The sequence below is a fragment of the Rhinolophus sinicus genome, chromosome 3 (assembly GCF_057876585.1).
Source record: "Rhinolophus sinicus isolate RSI-liver-muscle chromosome 3, RSI-T2T, whole genome shotgun sequence".
Taxonomy (NCBI): domain Eukaryota; kingdom Metazoa; phylum Chordata; class Mammalia; order Chiroptera; family Rhinolophidae; genus Rhinolophus; species Rhinolophus sinicus.
Genome location: NC_142503.1, coordinates 202,576,932 through 202,600,981, shown reverse-complemented (window position 1 = coordinate 202,600,981; position 24,050 = coordinate 202,576,932). Strand labels below are relative to the sequence as shown.

Here is a 24,050-nt window from a genome sequence, read left to right as displayed (position 1 = left end):
GCCAAGGGCAGTTAGCTTCACCTCTTTTGGAGAACTGGGTCTGCGTAGGGCTTGTGCTGTGTAATAAACTGGGATGTCTTTTCCACTATTTCGGTGTGGTGTTGACGTGGTTCTTTAGAATTATTACTTTCCAGTGATTTCAAAACCATAGCCATTCTACTGTGTGTGAAAGGGGTATCGTATTGTGATTTCAATTTTCATTTACATGAGTAATAATGTTTAACATCTGTTTGATTGTGTTCTTTGCCCATTGGTGTCTTCTATGGGGAAGGGTGTGTTCAAGTCTATTGTCAGCCGTAAAAAAATAAACTGATAAATACCCTAACTACAGAGATGAACTTTTGTGGTATAAGTGCCTGAAAATTAGTTTAGTTTTGTTTTACTGTAATGTAACTGTTGGGCATTAAGCTTTTGGTTGCTGAGGCACCAACTTTAAACCATCCATCTAAAATATACTTACGCAGGTACACAGTCACAGAGAGATCCAGGCTGCCTCACCCATAAACTTCTCCTTTAAAAAAGCCCAAGTTGACCTAAATTTCTGCCTGCTAGAGTGACCCAATAAAGAGTGATTCTCTGAAACCCAAGGTACTCACAACATCTGCCCCTACAAAGGCAGAAACGCAGGTCTGCACGTGCACTCCCTCTATACCCAGGACCTTACCGTGTGGCCCGGGACAGTCAGACCTTCCACGGGCCGTAAATTATAAATCTTGTTTTTTTCCCCCCCTCATAGTTTCCTGATAGTTGTTGCTGAGGTCATTCTTACAATCATAATAATAACAAGGGCGGGTCTGGCCACATTGCTTCGGGTCAGGGAAATATCTACAGCGGCTCACGACAAGTGACAAGGACCCCAGGCATCCATAGGCAATAGCATCGTGACAGACCAGCTCAGACCAACGCAAAACAACCTTGACAGAACGCTAAATGACGGCCAGATAGAAAAGGCCACCGATAGAATGCTTCTCTTTATATGGGTTTAGATAGATGTCCAGATTAAGTACACTCCTAAAAATACAAAGTAGAGTAATGGTACCTAGGGGATAGGGGAAGGAATGGAGTCACTGTGAATGGCGACAGGGTTTCATTTTGGAGTGATGATAATGTTCTGGAATTTCACAGTGGTGAGATTTGCACAACTGTGTGAATACCGGGGTCCCCTAGATCCATGTTTTCTCACTTTCCATGGTCAACTTTGGTCCAAAATTATTACATGGAAAATTCCACTAAAAAAATTTTAAGTTTTAAAATGCAGTGTTCTGAGAAGCATGATGACATCCAGTAACATTACGTACTTTTTCACCCAGGATGTAAATCATGCCTTTCTCCAGCATACACACGCTATATATTTTCCCTGCGTATTAGTCACCTGGGTTATCAGGTGGACTGCAGCGGTACTGCAGTGCTTTTCTTCCAGTGACCCTCGTTTTACTTAATTATGGCTCCAAAGTACAACAATAGTGATGCTGGCAATTCTGACACACCAAAGAAAAGCCATACAGTTCTTCCTTTAAGTGAATATATATGTATGGTTCAGTACTATCTGAGGTTTCAGGCATCCATTGGGGGTCTGTAAATGTATCATCCATAATTAAATGGGAACGATTATGCTGAAAGTGACACAATGATACACTTTAAAATGATGAATTGTGTGGAATATAGATATTATACTTCACTAACTCTCCTAAAAAGAGAGCAATTTTTTAACCTCAAAGATTTTGAGTAATTTGATAGTTTTTCAACAGTCATCTCATCAAGATTTACAACATTTCCATTGCCCTGGAAGACAATCTTTTAAATGCCAGGCTTAATAGAAACTAGCTGGAGTCTCATAGTATCTTCTGCATTCAATCTACATCTTGTACTTGTGGAAATGCATTAAGGAAATATGGACACGCCCAAGTATGTAGTAGAAAAAGGAACAGGTAGTTCAATATGCTTATCCAGTAACTGTGGATATTGCTCTTAGACAGTAAAAACTGAACAAGGGATCATTTACTAGCAATGTACAGTCTGAGATCATACAGATGTTGACCTTAAACAAAAAGTCAACTAGATATTCCTTCAACAACCAAAAAAAAGGTTTATTTGGGGGAAAAGGGAGAATTCACACCCAGGACATGCAGCCATGGACAGCCGTGCTGCCAGTCCCCAGCAGAAAAGCAGAGATTCTTTTCTAGGAGTTTGGAGAGCTGTGATAACCAAGGGGCTCTTCCTGTAGGGCTTTGTCATCCATGTAGCAGTGAAAGCTCCCCCTACAGGCCCTCCCCATTCCAGTCTTGGGCGAGGGTCTGTATTTTTTTTACACAGGCAAACTTTTTTTGCTGTATTATATTACAATCCATTGGTCTAACGTGCACTTTAAATCGTAGTTTCGTGCATGATTTTGTAACATCATGCACTGGTTATTTCAAAAAACTGTGGGTTGGATGACCTATGCAGATCTCACGAATGTGAACACATTTCATTTTACATCAATAATCATATTCATCACTATCATCAGTCTTAAGTACTTGGAAGCTGTGACATTCACAGTGGCAGATACAACTTTTCCAAAATTCTGTTTTTCATTTGAAGCTCAGTTTTATATTGCCAAGAAACGCTGTTATTTATTTTGCATGAATTTTCCTTCATGCAAAGTTGAGCTTCCAAATCTTATGATCACACAAGTGCTCTTTCTGGGGACAATTTAAATACAAATTGTAGAATATTTGTTACGTAGATATTATAAGACAGGTAATCAAAAGTTGAGATCTTATAAAATTATTTTTTAACGCTCCATTGAGGACATTCTGAAGTGAAATATGTCACATTTCTTAAAACTGTGAATGTGGTCATGAAGAATAATAACATAGCTACTGATTAATCAACTCTAGTACCATTTGCTTGATGCATAATGAGTGGCAATAGTTTTACTGACTATAGTTTTTGCAAATCAAGGGAAATAATGCAAATAATCGGTAGAAATCCAACAAATATGTTAAATCTGGGATTATCAGTGATAACTGTAAAATTCTTTCGTCTTTATGTGTAAAATTTTTCATAATAACACATTGGGGGAGAAATATAGTAGACAGCAGGACAGATGTGGACTATGATCTATTGTTTGCCAAGTCCTGGTGAATTACCCTAGGCCAATACATCACTGTCTCGTTCTTACACGGTGAGCCGTGACAAGTAGTAGGTCAAAACACTTCTTATTCTTCTTCAAAGTGGTCTCGGTTATTTTCATTCCTTTGGTCTTGCATGATATTTTAGACTCTGATTACCCACTTCGACATATACCACCCTTTATGTATATTGTGATGTCTGTTAGGCTGTATCTCCATGTGCCAAGCACGGTGTCTTCATTATCCAAGGACTATCCTCTCCCCTTCCTCTTTGCTAAAAGATGACTGTGTCTTTACTTATTGGTTGGTGATAAATGTATGACACCTGCCCATTTGTGATTCACTGGATGAAGGTTGATGTCGTCATTGATTCATTCAACACTTGAGCAATATTTCTCAAATGCCTGGTATGAGCCTGCCACGATTATTAGGCACAGAACATACATCGGTAACTAATATTCCTTGTGATAAATTCATTGAGGCGGGGAACACATAATAAATGATATAAATATTGATTTTTTTTTTAAAGGTAACAAGTACTCTGGAAAAACTAGAAATAACCAACTAGAGGGGATTGACAGTGCCAGTGGTGTAGCTGCAATGTTAAATAAAGCGGTGCCTTAGTTTCCTAGGCCTGCTGTAACAAGTACCACATAGTGTGGACTTAAAAAAAAATGTATTGTGTCACAGTTCTGGAGACTATATGCCCATAATCAGGGTGTTGGTAGCATTGGTTCCTTCTGAGGGCTGTGAGCGAAGGATGTGTTATAGGCCTGTCTCCTTCACTCGTAGACCTGTCTTCTCTCTGTGTCTTCACATCATCTTTACTCTATGTGTGTCTGTGTCCACATTTCTCCTTTTTTTAAAAATAAGGACAACAGAGGTATTGGATTGGTGATCTGATGACCTCACTTTACCTTGATGACCTCTGTAAAGACCCTTTCTCCAAAAAGGGCCGCATTCTGGGCCTGGGGGATATAACTTCCGAGCGTGAGTTTTGGTAGGACACAATTCAATGCTTAACAGACAGTCAGGATAGAATTCATTTATTTATAAGGTGATACACACTAAATCTAATCTTTTTCCATAGGACTGTGTGATTGAGTGAACTTTGTCACTGAAAATATCTAAACTGTAATTGCTGATGGACGTAACCAAAAGCGGTTGGTCTTTCAAACTGTTTGAAGCCCAAAATCTGTGGAATCTCTATTCCCTTGCCATCCATCTCTTAAATTCATCTCATTCTTGGAGTAACTTGCCAACTACAACCAATAGCTGGTTTTATACACCATTACTTTGTTTTTACTTGATTCCTGTACAGCTGCTGAGACACTAGCAACATAGTTAGTTTGGAACTCAGCTAAGGACGAAGTTAACTAAATCAATTTCTTTCCCTTCCTGCCGTGTAACAAGAAAACCAATGCCACCGTTTTCATCAGTGTATGCTTAATGAAGGGATGAATGTTAAGAAGATACTTTGACCCCCCATGTGCCTATAGCTTTGGACACTGTGATGCTGGGGTTTTTTAATTCCTCAGGGCTTTTCTATTCCTCTTAGTAAACCGCCAAGATCCTTAGCCAGATGTGGAGGCAGCAAGGAGTTTCAGAAAATAGTGCAGCCTCTGGATTATGGAGCCAGAGTGATCTGGGTGTGAACCCTGGCCCCTCTATTTCTTATTGTGCAACCTAGCCCAGGTCACTTTGAGCTTATGAAGTGGAAGTTAATACGTATGAACAGATTTACCGTGAAATTTAAATGAGATGGTGCGTGTAACTCACATGCCACATGACGTTTAAAACATAATTACTTCCTTCCCTTCAAATTCTAATTTCTACTTAGTAGCCGTTGCATTTTAAGTTATTACATCAACACAATGACAGAGGGAGACGGGACAGTGTTCGAGGGAGCTCTGAGTGATTTTTCAGAGAGAATTATTATTCTCCCAAGAGAATAACGATGGTAGGGCATATTTACTTTTTCAGTTAGAATAGCTGATTTTATAAGATGCTATGCCATGTGCCAGGCATTATAGTATTGAGACCAGACACACACTAGCTAGTTATTTTTTAATTGAAGCTTCACCATTACTAACTATGTGAATTTGGGCATATTACTTAAAAAGTCCAAACTCTAGTTCCCTTAACTAGAGGGGGGAGAATATTATGTTCCTCATATGGTTACAGATAGAAATAACGCAGTAAAAGGGTCAGCAGACGGGGTACCTCATAGTCAGGTGTCTGTAGTTTTTAAAATAAGCAATGATGAGTACAACTTGTTGTGAGCATTCACTTGGAGCTGAAGATTTGTTTCCCCAAAATCCGTTTTTCTGAGTATTTCTTAAAATCGGCTTTACTGAGGGTACAATTTACAGAGAGCAAGCTGGGTCCATTTAAAGTGTTTAGCAAATGAATAGTCATGGAACCACCACCATCAACAGACAGATCGCTCCCAGTGGTTCCATGGTGGTCCTGTTTGCAGTCCGTTGCTCTCCCGTCCCCAGCTGCAGACAACCAGGGACGTATCTGTTGTCATTAGACATTATCTGTTTTAGAATGGCATATACGGGAGTCACAGAGTGTGTACTCTTGTGTGTCTCACTTCTTTTACTTAGAATGCTTTCACATTTAACCATGTAGTTGAGTGGTCATTAGTTTGTCACATTTTATTGCTGAGTAGAATTCCATCATGTGGCTATACCCCCATTTGTTTATCCAGTCACATGTTGTGAATTATTATACGTGACATCTGTTCTTTACATGTACGTAGGGTTTCAATTCGATAAATAGACCTGATGAATCATATAACTGTACGTTTAGCATTTTAAAGACATGCCAAACTGTTTTCCATAGAGGCTGCACTATTTCATAATCCCCTCAGCCAAGGATGAGGTTTCTATTCGCTCCAGTACTCAGCAATTATTACACTTTTTATCTTAGTTCTGTTACTGGCTGTGAAGTACTAGCTCCTTATCTTTTCATTTGCATTTCCGTAGTGACTAATAAATGCTGAGCCTCTTTAAATGGGTTTAATGGACAGTCAGTCCTATGTATTCTTTTAAGTGAAGCATCTGGTAACATATTTTCATTGTGGTTTTTTTTTGTTTTGTTTTGTTTTGTTTTTGGTTTGTCTTACTACATAACTTATGAGTTATAAGGGAGACATTTTATACTTCTCACTGTACAGACCATCCTTGTTTCGTTACATTTATCTAAGTGTCTCATGTTTTTGTATTACCCAGAAAGCCCAGCTCATGGTGGAAGTAAGGTTGGATGGATTAGGAAAAGGCCTGACCTGAAGCCCAGAATGACTGCTGCTTTTACTGTAACCAAAGCAACTGGGAAACCAGGGGCTCACAAGGCGGTGGATCAGCCCAGGAATGTTAACAGTGTAAGGGGAGGTGTTTCCAAAATGCCAGTATTTCCAAAAGCCACACCTATGACTTGTGCCAAGTAAGGCCAACTCTGAGACATGCTGACCTCTCACAGTTGGGGCTCAGTGCTAGTCCTATAACCGCAACACAGCAACTTTCAGCAGGAGGCTGCCTTAGGTCTGGGTCAGATTTTGCTTCCAGAAAAGCATCTTGGGTGCCAGTGGGCCCAGAGGGGCTGGCGCTGAGTCTGCACATGCAGTGGCTGAATGAACTCAACCAAGGATTGGCACACACACAAGCCACCACCAAACACTGATGAACACAGAACAGCAGCAGGGTTGTGCCACATTGGTGTTGAGACCTTAGTCTCTGTGAATTAAATCCCATACTCAGGGAGAGAAGGACTAGAATCCAGGCCTTCTGAAAACAAGAATAGCCAGTAGTCTCATTGGAACTCGTGGGAACTCATGTATGTTATATGTGAGAGAGAACAAGCTCCTGGGTTGACCTAATTATTTCCCACGAAAGGATACTACGGTGGGGGGGGGGGGGGGGGCTGGTGGGCCCAAAGTCCAACCCCTCCTCTGATCACCAGCCTGGTCTCTTGTCAGTCACGGGGGGAAAAAATATTTTTAGTTACTTAGCCCAGAGTGGCTCCTTTTCTAATTGTCACTTCTTCATGTGAGACTGCAGGAGTTCTGAGAGAGGGAACTCCAGCATTAGGCCTCTGGAATTGGTGTCATTCATTGTTCTGATGATGACACTTAAAACTCACATGAGTGAACATATTAAAAATAATGGTAAAACTTCTTTAAATAAAGTTGTACTTGAGGCTTATTGCTATTAGACAAGACTAATATTTATACTCATATTTTTCCATCTATTGAGCAGATAGTTTACTGGATAGTGGAATTGGAATAGAAAGATACTGAGAAAATTGTCTGCATACATTATTCTTATTGCTCAACTGGTAACTTAAACTTTGAGTCTAATCTCCTTCCTGGCATCATCTCAGAAAAACGTGGTCAGAGCAGGAAAAAATGCTTACAGACCCAGTTATGCAGAAACTCTACAGCTAGGAGTATACTCTGAGAAACTGATATTAAATGTGTGGACAGTGTTAGAATATTCATTGCAGAGAAATGGTTGAAGTCAACCTAGATTTAACGGGAGGAAGTCTATAAATACGACATATACGTGAGATGGCATATACGCAACCATTTACAATCACGTGTACACAGAATATTTATGCAGTGGGAAATAATCTTGATGTATGTGAAATTTCTTAAAAATGTAGTAACGGTCTCGGTTAAATTTCAAGGAACACAACACCTACCAAGACTAAATCACAAACAAATAAAAAATCTGAATAGACCTGTAACAAATAAGGAGATTGAATCCGTAATCAAAAATCAAATAGAGTAGTACATACAGAAAGGGCTTTGGGAAATGGGGAGAGGTCTACAAACAAAAGCTTTTAGTGCAGAACACTTAGCAGAATTGTGTCTATAGGTTTACCCAAATTACTTAATGTCTGAATGACTAAATAAGTCTTTTCAGCATATGATTGGTAGAAAAAGGAATGGTGAAGATGCTGAGGAGTCACCTTCCCAATGTCACAGGGGCTCCTGTGCCGGTTCATGCTCTTCTAAGTTTGCGGCACTTCAGTGTGTGAGCAACTTGGGGAAATAGGAATTTAATTTTTAAATGACCCGAATAGCTCCTTCTCCATAGTAGACACACAAACGGTCAACAGGCACTAAAATGTTAAAGATCATTAGCCATGATGGAAATACAAATTAAAACCACAATGTGAAACCCCTTCACGTGAAACAGAATGGCTATAATTGAGAAAAATGAAACAAATGGCAGCAACAATGTGGAGAAATTAGAACACTTAAATATTCCTTCTGAAAATATAAAATGGTGGCCTGAGTGCACTCTAGTTGGGAATTTCTAACCCGTAAAAAACTTCCCATGTGGTACAAGTCCACTTCTAGAAGTAGACTCCCCAAAATTGACAACAGATGTTCAAACAAACACTGATACATGAATCCACGGCAGCGCTGTTCACAACAGCAGAGGCCTAAACCAATGTCCATCTTAATCAGCAGTGAATTAAGTAAATAATTGTGTAGCTATACCAGGATTCCTTAGATTGATATAATTATGGACATATTAATAATTTCTAGAAACATGTATCCCCATAACACACACAAAAATTTTAATATACCAGAAGACATATTTAGTAATACACCAATATATTTAGTTCCTCTACAATAAATACCAAAAAGTTGATAAATCTATTTTCAGTAATCAGTGTTTCATTATTTTATCCTATTTGGAAATAGTCCAGACGTTAAATGCATATCCATCATTAATTTAGATAGCAAAACTGTTAAGTTTCAAATTACCAAAACCTTTTCAGTGCTTATGTAGAATATAATTATCGCTAAAAAGTTTACATATTTTTTATTTTCATTGTATCTATCTCACATATTAGTTGAAAATTTTAGATGTCAAAATCAATTATTACCGAAGCTATTTTCTGGACACATTTTGTAACACAGATAACAAACTTATTTTCAGAAACACAGTTAAAATATAAATATTTTATGTTACTGACTTTCACAGATATGACTATGTGATAAACACAAACTAAAACCAGCTTTAATATCAAATATTTCACCACATCATCTGATCCTGAAAAGCATTTGGGTCAGTTTTTATTTTATTTCTTAATTTATGTAAGCATTTAATTTCTTCAAACCGATCAAATATTACACTAGTAACACCATCCACAGATACAAAACATCTTACCACACACAAACTGGTTTCACACAGGGATCACAAATTAACAGAATTAGTAATAACTTTAGAGAACGCACAAGATGGTTCACCAAGAAAACAGCTGGTTGTCACAAGAACTCTGTAACACAATTTCAATGTAGAAGTTTTTCCCATTCCGGGATCCATCGTCTGTACAAGGACAGTGAGGACTAAATAGTGAGACAACCAACCAGCCTCCTTACAGCTCCGGCCAGGAAGCCAGAGGCCCCTCCACAGAGTGCAGAGGAAGCAGCCCTCCCAGAGCCAAAGGGTCACCCCCAAAGACAGTCAGAAAGTACAGACCTTCGTCACCCAGGAGGTCAGGATGGAGGTGTGGACAGGGTGTCTCCGGTCTCCCACAAAATGGGAGGCACCTCCAGCCCCAATCCCACTAAATCGTGGTTTCCGGGAGGTGCTACTAGACTGGGATCTGTCCAGCTCTAACGGGTGAGGAAGGCTGGGGAGACAGATGCCCCTTATGGGCAGAGGCCCCTCAGGACACACTCCCCTGGGAGCTGGCACAGCCAGGCAGAGGTGCACTGGGAACCCCAGCTTATCTCACTGGCCACCAGGTGCAACGGAGTAAGTGCACCTGGCCGATGGTGGGGACGCCGGTCTGGACAGAACCGCTTAACTCCCCAGCCTGTGGGGTCGGCTCCAACGACAGGCTTACGGGAGCCTGTGCCTGTGTTCCGTCCCCGTGGTAGTGACTTCTTAGGATAAACGACATGCAAGACACAGATATAAGAAAAAACGAACACCTCTGGGAGGAAAGAATATAGAGTCTCTAGGTGCAAGAAGTTAGCTGCACAAGTATTTTTTTCTGACGATCTAAATTCAGAAAAGAGACAAAAGCCTCGCACCCCTTCTAACTTCTACCCAACACCACAGACAGAGACCAGGAATTATGATACATGCGCACCTAGAATTCACATCACCATGAAATTTCCAAATACAGCGAGGAGAAATCAGGTAAATATGACATTTTGACAAGGGTGGGAGTGGACTCTTAGATTTCAGATGTAAAAATGGGAGATTTACAGGTAATTCAGGAAAAGCTGAACACACGTGGCAGGTACATTTGGTGAGGCTCCTGCATGGACTCTTCCTGTCTACTGCTAAGGGGATTGCGGTCAGGGTTTATTTGTGCTTCACAGTCTTTAAGGAGGCAGGAAAAGGGGAGTCAGGCTGGAAGAGGGAGGCTTGTATTGTTAAAAATGCCCCTTTTGCAATTTATTTTCCTCGGCTCGGCTCTCTGGCCTCAGACAGTTGTGGGCTGTGTTTACATTTCTTATCTGCTCGGCAGAGGACCTGGGGGAGATGCTGAGACTCTAATTTGTATCAGACTGAAAAAGCCGCCTCAATTTTGGTCAAGTTCCTGATCAGTTATTACATTCCTTGAAACTTGTTGCAACATACCGATTCTCGTAATATTAGATCGAAATACAGTTTTTAAAAATTTGCACATCTCTTGATTTTCCCTTCTGCTTTTTTTAAACCTAATGTTGACATTAGCATTTTTAAGACCCAACAAGCTGAAGAACTAATTCAAAAGTTAAATCTCCTTGAATTCGTTTGTATTAAACATGTGGTCTTCCTCTTAGGTTCCAATAAAACAGCTGTTTGCCATGAAAATTCTCCAACGCAGTTTCAAAATTTGAAGTTTTTCCAATTCAAAGCAACTGTGGTATGACCACTGATGATAGGATTTTAATAGCTCCTCAAACCAAAAAGCCCTTTTACTATCTTAACCAAGGAAGCCAAAGGCTTTCTGTCCCTGTGGTATTTTCTTTCTTTTTTTTTTTTTAATTAGAGTTTATAGGAGTGACAATTTTCAGTACAGTTACATAGGTTTCAGGTGTACAATTCTGTATTACATCATTTATAAATCACATTGTGTGTTCACCACCCAGAGTCAGTTCTCCTTCCATCACCATATATTTGATCCCCTTTACCCTCATCTACCACCCCCCTCTCCCCTTGGTATTTTCTTTCGATTACAAACGGCACAAGACACAGACACAGAAAAAAATGACCACTTCTGAGAGGAAAGGATCAATAAAGAAAACCTGAGTCGCTACTCCCGAGAAGCCAGCTTCACAAACATTTTTTCTTGCCAATCTACATGTAGAAAAGAGAAAAAGGACACGCAGCACTTCTAAATTCTCCCCAACCCCACAGAAATAGACCAGGAAAAATGACAGGGTGAACAAAAACACCGCTTACCTCTGCCTGCAGATGAGATGTCCATGAGCTCCCAGCTGCAGAGTTTCCAGGCGCTGTAATCCAGCCAGTAATTCTCCTCCCAGGCTCCCCAATACTGTGGGGCTTTAACAAAATTTTTTTGCTCTCATCTTGTGTGTTAGAGGAGATCAGGTCCTTGTATCTATCACCACAGGAAGGCATTCCAGGACGTAGGAACAATGCATCATGAGCAAAGGCGAGCAGGCCAAGGATTTAATAAAAGGAAGAAAATATGTTCCCAATATGCAGGAGTGCACAAGACCACGAGGAGAGTGACTGCACCGGAACAAAGAAAAGTTAGGATTATATCCGAATGAGGGCGGGAAATATTCAAGGGTGGAGTCACAGGTGATCTATGGGCGTTTCGAGGGCGTTCCCAGGGCCTGTCTTTGTAGATGCCTCCTTCCCACCCGGAGGAGGGATTCCCTTATAGGAACTGTGAAAGGGGTGGAGAATTTTCCCGCCTGTAATGCTAATACTGTTATAGCCAATTACAATTAGCTGTAGCTGTAGCATTTCTTAGGAATTTTTCCCTGCCTGGAATTCTGATAGTGTTATAATCCATCACAATTAGCTGTAGCTGCACTTTCTCTTACGAATGATTGCATTGCATTTCTGTTTTCTTTGTTTCCTCTCACATCTTCCTTCCTTTCCTCCCCCATCTCCCGTGGCCCTGTGCTCTCTGCCTATGGTAATTTTTTCTACCTGAGATAATCATAAAATTAATAGAATCAGATTAACGTAAAATAGAATTTTAACATATGCGCATGGGGAATTCACATACGTCTAAAAATTCCACAGGCGGTGAGTTCAGATTGGGTGCTTGGCAGGTAATTTAGGAAGAGTGGCACACTCTCAGGAGGTAAATTGTTGTTAGGCAACCCAGAAAATAATGGGACATGGGGGAAGGGTGGTCAGCAGGCTCCACTGGGCGTCTTCCCGCCTTATGCTAAAGAGTTTATGCCAAGGTTCCCTCCCTAAACCAGGTCTTTCCATCTGAATCTCTTAGGCAGGAAGGCGGGGGGGGGGGGGGGGGGGGGGGGGGGGGGGGGGGGGGGGTCAAAGGCTGTTTTAGAGTCTTTTGTTCCCTAACAAGGAGCTTAAAGTCAATGTGCACAAAGACAAAACTTTTCATCCTCTTCATTCCCACCTTTGTAACTGTAATAGAAGTTTCACATCCAGAAGTTAAATTGGTATTGTTCCATATTTCATTGATCTAATCATTCAATCTGGAGAATAAGTTAGTTTAGTTAAATTGTTGGATCTTATTTCATGAGGCAGTGATGTAGATACAATCCCAAATTTCACCTTTTAGTAACTACCCTGCTTAGGTGACTTGCTCAGGTGGAGGAAAGGAACAAACTGTCTTCTACCCTCAAGGTTTCTTCTGGCTGCTCTAATAATCAAACAGACATGAGACAGATTAACCGAGAAAATAAGCCGATTTCATACATACACATGGGAACCCCGCACACAGGAGAGAGTGAGAGACCCCACATACAAGGTTGGTAGGGAATTAGAAAGGGAACCTATGTAGCTAAGACATGCCAAGCTAGGAATGAAGTAAGGTCCCTTGGGGGCTTGAAAGTGTCACTGCAGAGGGGTGACAACAGGAAACGTTTCATAAATATCTTGAACCTAGTCAGACAGACAGATGTTGACAGACACTAAAGGAGGTCTGACAGGGGCAGAAATAAAGAATGTTGGGTGTGGGGTGCTGAGCTGCTAGCAGCCCAAGGTCGCTGTGTGCATGACCTGTGGGTTTGGGATCTCTCGGGGTGTCCTTGTGTCGTGCGGAGACCCTGCTCGCTGCGCCATTTGTCGTGCAGGGAGGCCTGCGGGGTCTCTGCTCCCGCTCCCCATACAAGAACGCAGGATATGGTGAGGCCAAAAAGGAACACCCACGGAGCCATAGGTAGGGGAGTCATACCACTTTATTCTCTCTGGCGGCACTATACTCTCACTGGAGGCTGGATACACACTGTCCGCAAACCGCCATCCACGCTTGCCAGCCCAGCCGCCATCTTCTTGCTAGCCCCATCCTTCTTCTCTCCTTCTCCTTCTCTTCCTTCCTTCTCCTAGCGTAGCCACAGCAGTTATATTCGTGGCCAATGGCTCACTGGTTACAGCTGACGGCCAACTAGCCACAGCTGATGGCCATGCAATCACAGTTGGCCATTTACTACCTGAGCCAGCACCTTCTATGTGAGGCCGAGAGCCTGGAAACTACTCTCTGGGGCTCCGCCCCCACACTCCACCCCTACAGGCTCTCGCCTCACAATCTACGCGACAAGCGTCTTCCGCGAGGGGACCTGTGCGAGGAGCCTGGGGGTGAATGCAATATCCTGGACACAGCCAGGCTCTCTGGGCACAGCCAGGGTTTCTCAGGGCACCACCAGTGCTTCTGGGCACGGCCAGACTTCCTGGACTTCTTAGGGTACCACCTGTCTTCCCGGACACAGCCAGGGTTTCTCAGGGCACCACCAGTACTCCTGGGCACTGCCAGACTTCCTGGACTTCTTAGGGTACCACCTGTCTTCCCGGACACAGCCAGGGTTTCTCAGGGCACCACCAGTACTCCTGGGCACAGCCAGACTTCCTGGACTTCTTAGGGTACCACCTGTCTTCCCGGACACAGCCAGGGTTTCTCAGGGCACCACCAGTACTCCTGGGCACAGCCAGACTTCCTGGACTTCTTAGGGTACCACCTGTCTTCCCGGACACAGCCAGGGTTTCTCAGGGCACCACCAGTACTCCTGGGCACTGCCAGACTTCCTGGACTTCTTAGGGTACCACCTGTCTTCCCGGACACAGCCAGGGTTTCTCAGGGCACCACCAGTACTCCTGGGCACTGCCAGACTTCCTGGACTTCTTAGGGTACCCTGCTGGAACAACAGCGACTCACAATCAAGGTGCTTACATATTCTCAATGGCGGCCAGTCAAGAGACAAAAGCAAATATCCCCCAGTTCCACTAACAACAGTTCCCAAACAAACAGTCAAGCGGTCCATTAAATTAGGGATGGAAGGCAATTCCCCATAGTCCATAGTCATTCGCCAGGGCTGTCCTGGGGGTGAGGGACGACCTTGACCTCACCCTCATCTCCCACGGAGGACTCAGCAAGCGTTACCTCCTGGAACTATAAGTCCTGCATCCGGGCTGCCTGAGCAGGAACTTCCCTGGCCCACAGGGCTGCAACGACCTTTGCTTTCTCCGGCCTGTGCTGGTTGGGGAACCGTCCACATCTTTCCACCTCTCCACGGGGCTCCATCTCTCCAGCAGCTGCATGGCTTTTCCTGTGCTGGTGGGAGAACCGTCCACGTCCTCCCACCCCTCCACGGGGGTCCAGCTCTCCGGCAGCTGCTCCTCCTGGTCTTCCTCAGGCTGGGTGTTCACATGCACAAACTGCTTCACCGTCCTTTGGAGAGCTTTGGCTGGCACCATATCCTGCCGACTACGCCATGTGTCGTGCGGAGACCCTGCTCGCTGCGCCATTTGTCGTGCAGGGAGGCCTGCGGGGTCTCTGCTCCCGCTCCCCATACAAGAACGCAGGATATGGTGAGGCCAAAAAGGAACACCCACGGAGCCATAGGTAGGGGAGTCATACCACTTTATTCTCTCTGGCGGCACTATACTCTCACTGGAGGCTGGATACACACTGTCCGCAAACCGCCATCCACGCTTGCCAGCCCAGCCGCCATCTTCTTGCTAGCCCCATCCTTCTTCTCTCCTTCTCCTTCTCTTCCTTCCTTCTCCTAGCGTAGCCACAGCAGTTATATTCGTGGCCAATGGCTCACTGGTTACAGCTGACGGCCAACTAGCCACAGCTGATGGCCATGCAATCACAGTTGGCCATTTACTACCTGAGCCAGCACCTTCTATGTGAGGCCGAGAGCCTGGAAACTACTCTCTGGGGCTCCGCCCCCACACCTTGGCTGCCTCTGCACTGTTTTCCCAGTTCTTCCATATATGCCTTTAGGCCTCCACGAGACTGAAGTTCCCACACCAGGCCAGCACTCTGGACCCGAGAGTGGCCCCAGCCTTGGATGAGACCCCTTATGCCAGGGAAAAGCTGAGTGACTCTACCCCAACCCACCGGACATGTCCAGCTACCACAGCTGTGCAGGGGGGAGCCTGTTCCAGCAAAGCTGCCCCAGGAGCCTGGTGTTCGGCTCCCCCTGCAGATGCTGCACCTGGAGTGGAGTCCCCAAGGCCCCTTCAGCCCCAGTGCACAGGCCAAACCCTGGGATCCCACCACAGCCTGCCTCCCCTGCCAGGAATGCTAATAGTGTTTTAACCCACTCCAATTAGCTGTAGCTGCACCATTTCTTAAGAATAATCTCATCTCATCTCTTTTCCTTGTTTTGCCTCACATCTTCATTCCTTTCCTCCCCTCTCTCCCTGAGGCACTGTTCGCTCTGCCTATGGTAACAACTTCTTCTAGCCGAGCTAATCATCAAATGAACAAAATGAGATTAATGACATACATCAAATTTTAATATATGTGCATGAGGAATTCACATACTTGTCAAGATTGGGTGCTTTGCAGGTAATTTAGGAAGAGTGGCACACTCATGGAAGGTAAATTGTTGCAACTCAGAAAATAATGGGATTCGGGGGAAGGGTGGTCAGCAGTATCCACTGGGCATCTTCCCGCCTTATGCTAAGGAGTTTACGCCAAGTTTCCCTTCCTAAACCAGGTTTTTCCATCTGAATCTCTTAAGCAAGAAATGGGGGTGGGGTGGGTCAAAGGTTCTTTCTGAGTCTTGTTTCTTAACAACCAGCTTTAAATCAATAGTCCCAAAGGCAAGTTTTAGTCCTCTTCTTACCAACCTTTGAAACTTTATGAAAGTTTCACATCTAGAAGTTAAATTGGTAAATTCTTCTATATTTCATTTATCTAATCACTCAGTCATAATGATGGAGGAATGTTTTCCTGTGATTCCCCAATTAATGTAGATGATGTTGGATCTGCCGGCAGTTTCTGGGTGTGGGCTGGGATCGTGTCTCGTGAGACCCAAGAATGGAAACACGGACCCAGGAGAGGCAGAGAGTTTTAAAAAGAGGATAGTTTATTGCAAGCAAAGAGTCAGAGCTCCCGAGCAGGAGGGGGTTCCGAATGGGGGTGGCCCTGTGACGGAGGCAAAAGCCCTTACTTTTATATCTTCCCTTGCCTGTTTGGGGAAGGGGAGCTGTTTGAAGAAGGGAACTGGCACCTTCTAATGCCTTCTAATCTAATTTCTCTACCATGTTTGTGCTGCTTGCCCATCCTAAAGGAATTAGGAAAGTAATCCACTCTTATGTATCAGATCTGTTCCATTTGTCAGGCCAAAAAGAATTTTATGATTAATCTAAAGGCCTTGTTATATTACGTCCTGGAGCGAAGGAGTGATTTCAAAACCTGGAGTTTTAGGATTATGGCTGTCTTTTGTTTATTCCACCAGGGACCTCCCTGTCTACCTAGGGATGCTAGCTAACCTGTATCACTAATAAGTTAGTTTATAAAGTAATTGTTGAATCTTATTTTATGATGCGGTGATATAGATCTACTCCCAAATCTCACCTTTTGTTAACTATCTGATTACTTGCTTATGTGAAGGAGGAAGAAACTTTCCTCTACCATCAAGTTCCTTTTGGCTGCTCTGATAATCACATAGACATGAGACAGATAAGCAAGGGAAAATAAGCAGATTTAATACATACATAGGGGAACACCACACACAGGAGAGAGTCAGAGACCCCGCGTACAGGAAAGGTGGACAGATAGAAATGGTAAATAAGGCATCCGGAGCTAGGGATGAGATAAGGTTCCTTAGGGGCTTCATAGTGTCACTGCAGGGGGGTGTGACAGAGCAGATGTTTCATGACTATCTTTTTAACCTAGTCAAAGAGATGCTGACAGAGACCAAAGGAGAAGGTCAGACAGGGACAGAAATAGAAGCACGGTGTAGGGTGTGGGGTGCTGAGCTGCTGCCAGCCCACAGTTGCCGACTGAGTGCGTGGCCTATGGATTTGGGATCTCTCGGGGTGTCCTTGGCTGACTCTGCACTGTTTTCTCAGGTCTTTCATATGTGCCTTTAGTTCCTTGCTTCCCCAACTGTCCCAGGGGGCTGCAGTCTGGACCCTGCAGGACTCTCTCTAGTCTCTCTGAAACATGCCCAGATTGGGACACCACAAAAGAGGCCTCACCTCTCCCTGTCCTAGAGCTTAACAGATGACCAACCCACTCCCGGAGGTTTGGGCTTGGAATGTCCCGTTCCTGAGCTTAGGAGATCCCCCTGTCCCAGTTACATGCTTTAGATAATTACCCTGAAACTTACGCTTGCTTACTAGTCACAGTGCCCCTGTGCCTGCCGATTACAATCTTTAAGGCCCAGCATTCTTTCCAGTCTCTGCTCCTGGGTTGGTGAACACGTTGGAGAGCCACGTCGCCAAAGGGAAACCTCCATGCAGACCCCCGGAACCATCACGTAGCCTCTGGAGGAATGCCCAGATTTCCCCATAAATACGACAGGCTGGTCTGACAATGTTAAGGCAGTTTTTGGAGGTGTTAACCCGCTGCCTTCTCAGGCCACCGGTGCTCTGATAATAAATGCTTATTCTATGACCCAACTCCTGTGTCGGTCTATTGGCTGAGCGATGCAGGCAACACGAGCCCCGGACTCGTTTGCCTCCGGTTTCAGTTTCTGGCGACCCAGATGGGACGGCCTCGGGGCTCCTCCGGTAGGTCTCGGCTTGCGGAGGGTCTCAGGGGCTGCCTGGGACTGGGCAGATTCCTTGGTGCAGGACCGACCTCTGCCGAGATATTTTGCTCGTGGAGGTGGGGTTTGTGCCAGGGCCTGCCCGTCATGGACGCCTTTTCTGCACATTTGGGATAGAATAAGCGTTGGCTCTGTTTCCTGCCTCTAATTTCTGGTTTGGAAATCGGGGTGGCTCTGGCATGCGCAGCCAGAGGACTTTGCACTCAACATCTGGGGCTCCTCTTTGAAGGCCATCTGGGGGTCATACTGACCCATTGGTGTCAATAGGTGAGGTTGCAACATCCAGCAAGGCGTAATACCCCCACCAGTAAGGGGCTCTGGTTGCAGGCTTCCTCTGGTCTGGGAAGCACGCATGTTGTCTGCACTGTGAAAGCCACCATGCTCGGTTTCAGTCTTTGGGCATTGGGTGGCCTTAGGGCCACACTTGGTTTTCCGTATTCGCTCACTAGCTGATTGTCTGATGGTCAACGGACCATGTATATGGATTAAGACGCTGTCGCATCCCAATTTGGTGCCTGGCCAGGTTTCGGTTTTGGTATTCGGATCCAAAGTTAGTTTTTCTGGTTTTTGTCTGTCTGATTCAGGAAATACTTGGATCTGTGTGTGTGTGTGTGTGTGTGTGTGTGTGTGTGTGTGTGTGTGTGAGTGTATATCAAGTGTAGCTGTATTTGTTCAAGCTCAAACATGGGATGTAAGGTTTCAATCCCAGCTGGGAGCCCATTGCGTAAAATATTAGGACATTCGCAAAAGTACAGCTATAAGCCATTGACCAAAAAGAAATTAATGTTCTATTACAGTGATGTTTGGCCAATGTATACATTAGATTCTGGAGAATGCTGGTTGCTTGATAGTTCATTAAATTACACTGTTTTGCAATTGGAATTCTTCTGTTAGAGATCTGAGAAACAGGGTGAAATTTCTTATGTATGCCTTTATGATAGACTCTGAAAAGAATGGAACTAAACTGATAGTTCAGCAAAAAGGGGAAACAGGAATGCTGAGGCTGAGGTAAGGGAAGCAAAAAAAGACACTTTTAAAACCAAGTGGCTAATTCTCAAGCCAGACCTCCCACCCTTTGTTCCAGCATCTTTGAAATTTTAAGGGTAACTGTAAGATCTTAGGACCTCTCTGCAATTGTTAATGATTCTGTTCATATGTATGTTATCTGTGATATGTGTGTTTGTACGTTTTATATATAATGTTTTTGCCTACAGATGTATTGCCAGTTTGTAATTGATTGGCTTAAAAAAAAAGATTAAGCACTTATAAATTTAAATACTAAAAACTAACTAGAGTACTTGATACTAAAATATTTGATAATAAGACTAGTTTAACTTTTAGTTAGATTTTTTTTTTTTTTTTTTTTTTAGGTTAACATTAAATATGGTATCTTTTGCCTGGGTTTACAAAAATAAATTCATGTTATCTCAGTCACAAAATTTGTCCAAAAATAGCTTGGGTAATAATTACCTTTGAAATCTCCTAAACTTAAGAACTAATAAAATGTTAACAGATAAAACTTTTCAGTAGTAACAGAGTGTGCATGCTTGGACGAGGTTTCTCAGCATCTGTTGGTAACTTAAGATTTCAGTTTTAGGCGACTGGTTGGCTCAGTGGTTGGAGTGCAGTGCTCATAGCAACAAGGTCGCTGGTTTGATTCCCCCGTGGGCCAGGGAGCTGCGTCCTCCACAACTGGATTGAAAGCAGTGACTTGACCTGGAGCTGAGCTGCGCCCTCCACAACTACATTGAAAATGACTTGACTTCTGGCGATGGGTCTTGAAAAAAAAACACTGTTTTCCAATATTCCTCAACTGAAAAAAAAACAGAACAAACAGAAAAAAAACACCTATAAATAAAAAGATTTCAGTTTTACTAACTTGTGTTAAATGATAAAAAGTACTGAATATCTAGGTATTTCAAAATAACAAAATGCTGAAATATTAATTATCGGATGAGTCTGAGTTCACCTATTTTTTGGTTTCTTGTCACAGGAAATCTGAAAGCTAACTTACGATGTCAGTAAATGTGTTTTTTAATTTCCTTTAAAATATAATTTTTAAAAATTGGTAGATATATTGCTAACAAAAACCTATACTTCTAAAGGTTGCAAAATGTGTTTATGGATTTGCTAATGGAAATGTTGAATACTTGCTTTTAGTTGTCAGTAAAAATTAAGGCTCTGAAGGTTATGGATTTTCATTAATATGTAAGGAAATGATGTATGTTTCAAAAAAAAATGCATAAGGTATAAAAATATATTTTTGAAGGAAAAGAAAGGAGTTTGTCCTAAGTATGATTATTTCTGAATAAGTGAGAGGACACAAACCAAGAGGGACTGGGAAAGTTATAGAAGGTTTGTGAAGAGAAATCTTGAAGACATTTTATATATGGTTAAACTAAATGTGACTTAAAGAAATTTAAGTATCAAAAGTAAGACAGTACAAAATTAGTTAAGTTTTCTCTCTCTGCTAAATAAAACAAAGTTTGTTAGACTAGTGGTCTGCTACTGATATTATAGAAAAGTTTTCTGTCTGAAAAGCGAAGATTTTCTGTATCATCAAAATAATTTTCTATGTTTATATTGTCTTAATTAGATCTTCAATTACTCAGGAAAATTAAATCTAAGAACTGACTTTTGCTAATAGTTATGCAAACTTGTGTATTTCAGGACTGCTGGAGTTCACGTGTTCTCCTCGGTGTCACATGTAGGCCAATATAAGGAAGCTTGTTTTCCTAACCTGGCCAGGTAATACAATGGTTCTGGTCCACTGTTACATTCCTGATACAGGCTCAGATCCTAAAAGAAGGACAGGGGATTTGTTTATTTGTCTTTAACAACCACGACAGGGAAAAGGAGAAAAGAAAGGAACAATGACACTGTAGATGAGGCCAGAGGCAGGCCACATTTTTGGCTGCAGTTAATAGACAGACCAAGGCCAGGGCCACCTCAGGGCTACCCCGGCAGCCCCAGAAAGGGAAAGGAGCCTGCTTTGGATGTGGAAGCCCAGGCCACTGGGGTAAGGCGTGCTAGAATCCTGCAAAGCAGCCATGCCCACTGTGCAAACTGAAGGGCACTGGAGGAGGGATCGTCCCCTGTTCTGAAGGGAGCAGGGACCAACTCCTTCCCTGCAAATGGCTGTAATTGACTGAGGAACCTAAAGAAGTGGCTCCCAAGAAGAAACAGCTCATGCTCATCACAGAGGAGGAAATGCGGGTGACCCTTCACGTGGCAGGTAAGCCTGTTAATTCCCTGGTATCATGATATGGGAGCCATTTACTCTGTCTTGACTGCTCACTCTAGACCCATTTCTTCCTCTAAAATCTGCTTGGTTATAAAGATAAAAACAGCCCCTAGACTTGGGCTCATTTTACTCAGCCTGTTCCTTACCAATGGTCTATACCTGAGAAAAAATATGAAATGAACAAATCAGACTTAAAAAGGGCTCTGGAAGTTTTCTGAGCAGACCTCTAGGCCTGCCCGTTGCTTTAGATTGTGACCTCAATTCTTTTATGTCCTGTGTTAACTTGGGAGAGGTTCAGCAGACGCTTAGGAAATATGGGGGACCAGTACCTCCCCCAGGCTAACCCCTCTACATATTGTAGCCCCAGAAAGCCAGGAGGCCAAATACTACTGAAAGCCTAGAAGGGGAGGAGTCTCTAACAGATCAGTTAGCTCAGAAATGAAAGGGACCCTTTGCAGTTGTCCCAAGCCCCACAACTGTTGTTGAGCTTCAGGGAGTCAGTGGCTGGGTCCACTTCCCTTGAATCAAACCTGTTTCATTTAAGTCTCCACAGGACGCCCCCAGAAGGAAGACTGTCACTCCTGTCCTGTGAGCCGGCTGGAGACCTTAAGCTCCTCTTCAAACAGACAAGTTTGTGTCATCTGAAACACAACAGTTTTCATCTCCAGATGGCCATCTGCCAGGCATGGCCATCATCCCTCCTGAGGATGACAAGCCAGGCCAGTAGCCACTTAATAACCAGAGGACCTTTCCTCTGTAGTCCCCTCCCAGCTAGAACTGAACAGCAGAGAACTCTCTGTTAGCCAGAGGCAAGGACTACGCCCTCTCAGCAGGAAGTAGCGAGAGACCTTGTCACCCGCATCCCTGGATTTAAAAATTGTCTTTATAATATAGTTATTTGTTTCCTCTCTAATCTAACCTTACTGATTTTATAGAAATAAAATGAACATAAGATGGGGGAATTTAAACAGGGCCTGGTTGGGACTCCCACTAAAGAGGCCTCACCTCTCCCTGCCCTAGAGCTTAACAATTGATCAACCCCCCCCACACCCCTGCGGTTTGGGCTTGGAATGTCCTGCCCCAGTTCCTGAGCTTAGGATGTCCCTGCTTTAGATAATTACCCTAAAACTTGTGTCCCTGTACTTACTGATCACAGTCTTTATGGCCTAGCATTCCTTCCAGGTTACTGTCATCACTGCTCCTGGTTGGTGACCACATTGGAGAACAACATCGCCAGAAGGAAAGCTCCATACAGACCATCAGGTGGACTCTGGAGGAACGCACAGATTTCCCCTTAAATATCCCAGGCTGGTCTGAGAATGTTACGGCAGTTTTTGGAGGTGTTAACCGGCTGCCTTCTCAGACCACCGGTGCTCTGATCATAAACGCTTATTCTATGACCCAGCTCCTGCGTCGGACTACTGGCTGAGCAGCGCGGGCAGCACGAGCCAGGAACTCGTTTGGCCTCCCTGTGGTCTTTCCAATACCCAACCTTTCAGCTCTCAGACCTGGGTTACTTTTGGTCTGGCCCTCCTGGGCTGCCTCTTTTACAAGCAAAATAAACCTTTGGTTTGCACCCCACTGCTCCCAGATGTGGCGACTTACAGAGGCTGTCTAGGCACACTGTTAATTCAAAAGTGGCCCTGGGGATGCTCCCCAGCCAAGAGGGGCGGGTGGCCTAAGGCAGCATAGGTAAGAGACAGGTAGGAAGGCAGTTAATTCACGTGTGCCAAGCCCAGTGCCGGGTTTCACCTCCAGGACTCCACATTCCAGCGGGCAGCTCCCAGGGTACAGATGACTGCACCTGGGGCACAGCCCTGGGTCTGACACCTTGGCTCAGAAGCCTTTGGAAAGAAGAGCTTATCCTGACCTCCACTCAGGTGTCATTCCCTAGATGCACACCAGATGGCAGCAGAGAATAACTTTTCCTGGTGACCTGCACAGGGTGTTAATTCCAAAATGAACACGAGATGGCAGCAGAGAGCATCTCCCTGACCCACCCGCTTTAAAGAGATTCCAGACCCTGGGACTGAGCTCGTTGTGAGATAAACCCAGTTTCAGGCCCTTCACACACCTCATGTCACCCACTGCTCCCATTTTCCAGATAAGGCAGAGATGATTACTACCTCCATTTCACAGGTATTTATAATGAAGACTGATTCTAACACAGTTCTGAGTCCAGAAGCGAGGCCCAAATGGGCCCACATGGGCCAGCAGAGTTTGCACACTGGGGTCCTGGACGAACAGAGTGACCCACATAGTCCTTGCAGTGTTGGGTGGAACCTTGGTCATTTTACTAGAGGAAAATCTGCACATAACCTCATGGTCCAGCTTGCTGTGCACTCACCCAAGATGGTTTGGGGTGGGACCAGGGCAGGCAGCTGGGGATGGGGACAGGTGGGGAGGGAGGTGGTGGCCTGGCCCTTCACAGGGGGACGAGCAGCACCAGATCCCTGTGACAACGACTCCCCCACAGCCATGCGATGCC

At 44.0% G+C, this 24,050-nt stretch overlaps 2 long non-coding RNA genes across 2 annotated transcripts in view; one reads left to right on the top strand and one right to left on the bottom strand.

Annotated features, from left to right (window-relative positions):
• LOC141568176 (uncharacterized) overlaps nt 1-23,864 on the top strand; it is a 28,839-nt gene extending 4,975 nt beyond the window's left edge. Inside the window, exons 3-4 of the long non-coding RNA XR_016020963.1 lie at nt 20,989-21,553; nt 22,107-23,864. This is a non-coding gene — a long non-coding RNA (uncharacterized LOC141568176). The remainder of the gene's footprint in view (nt 1-20,988; nt 21,554-22,106) is intronic.
• Nucleotides 11,310-12,525, bottom strand: LOC148758729 (uncharacterized). Its single transcript, XR_016020579.1, has 2 exons — nt 11,540-12,525; nt 11,310-11,434 (listed from the first exon to the last, which is right to left on the bottom strand). It is a non-coding gene; the product is annotated as an uncharacterized LOC148758729 (long non-coding RNA).
• Nucleotides 23,865-24,050: the final 186 nt, after the last annotated feature.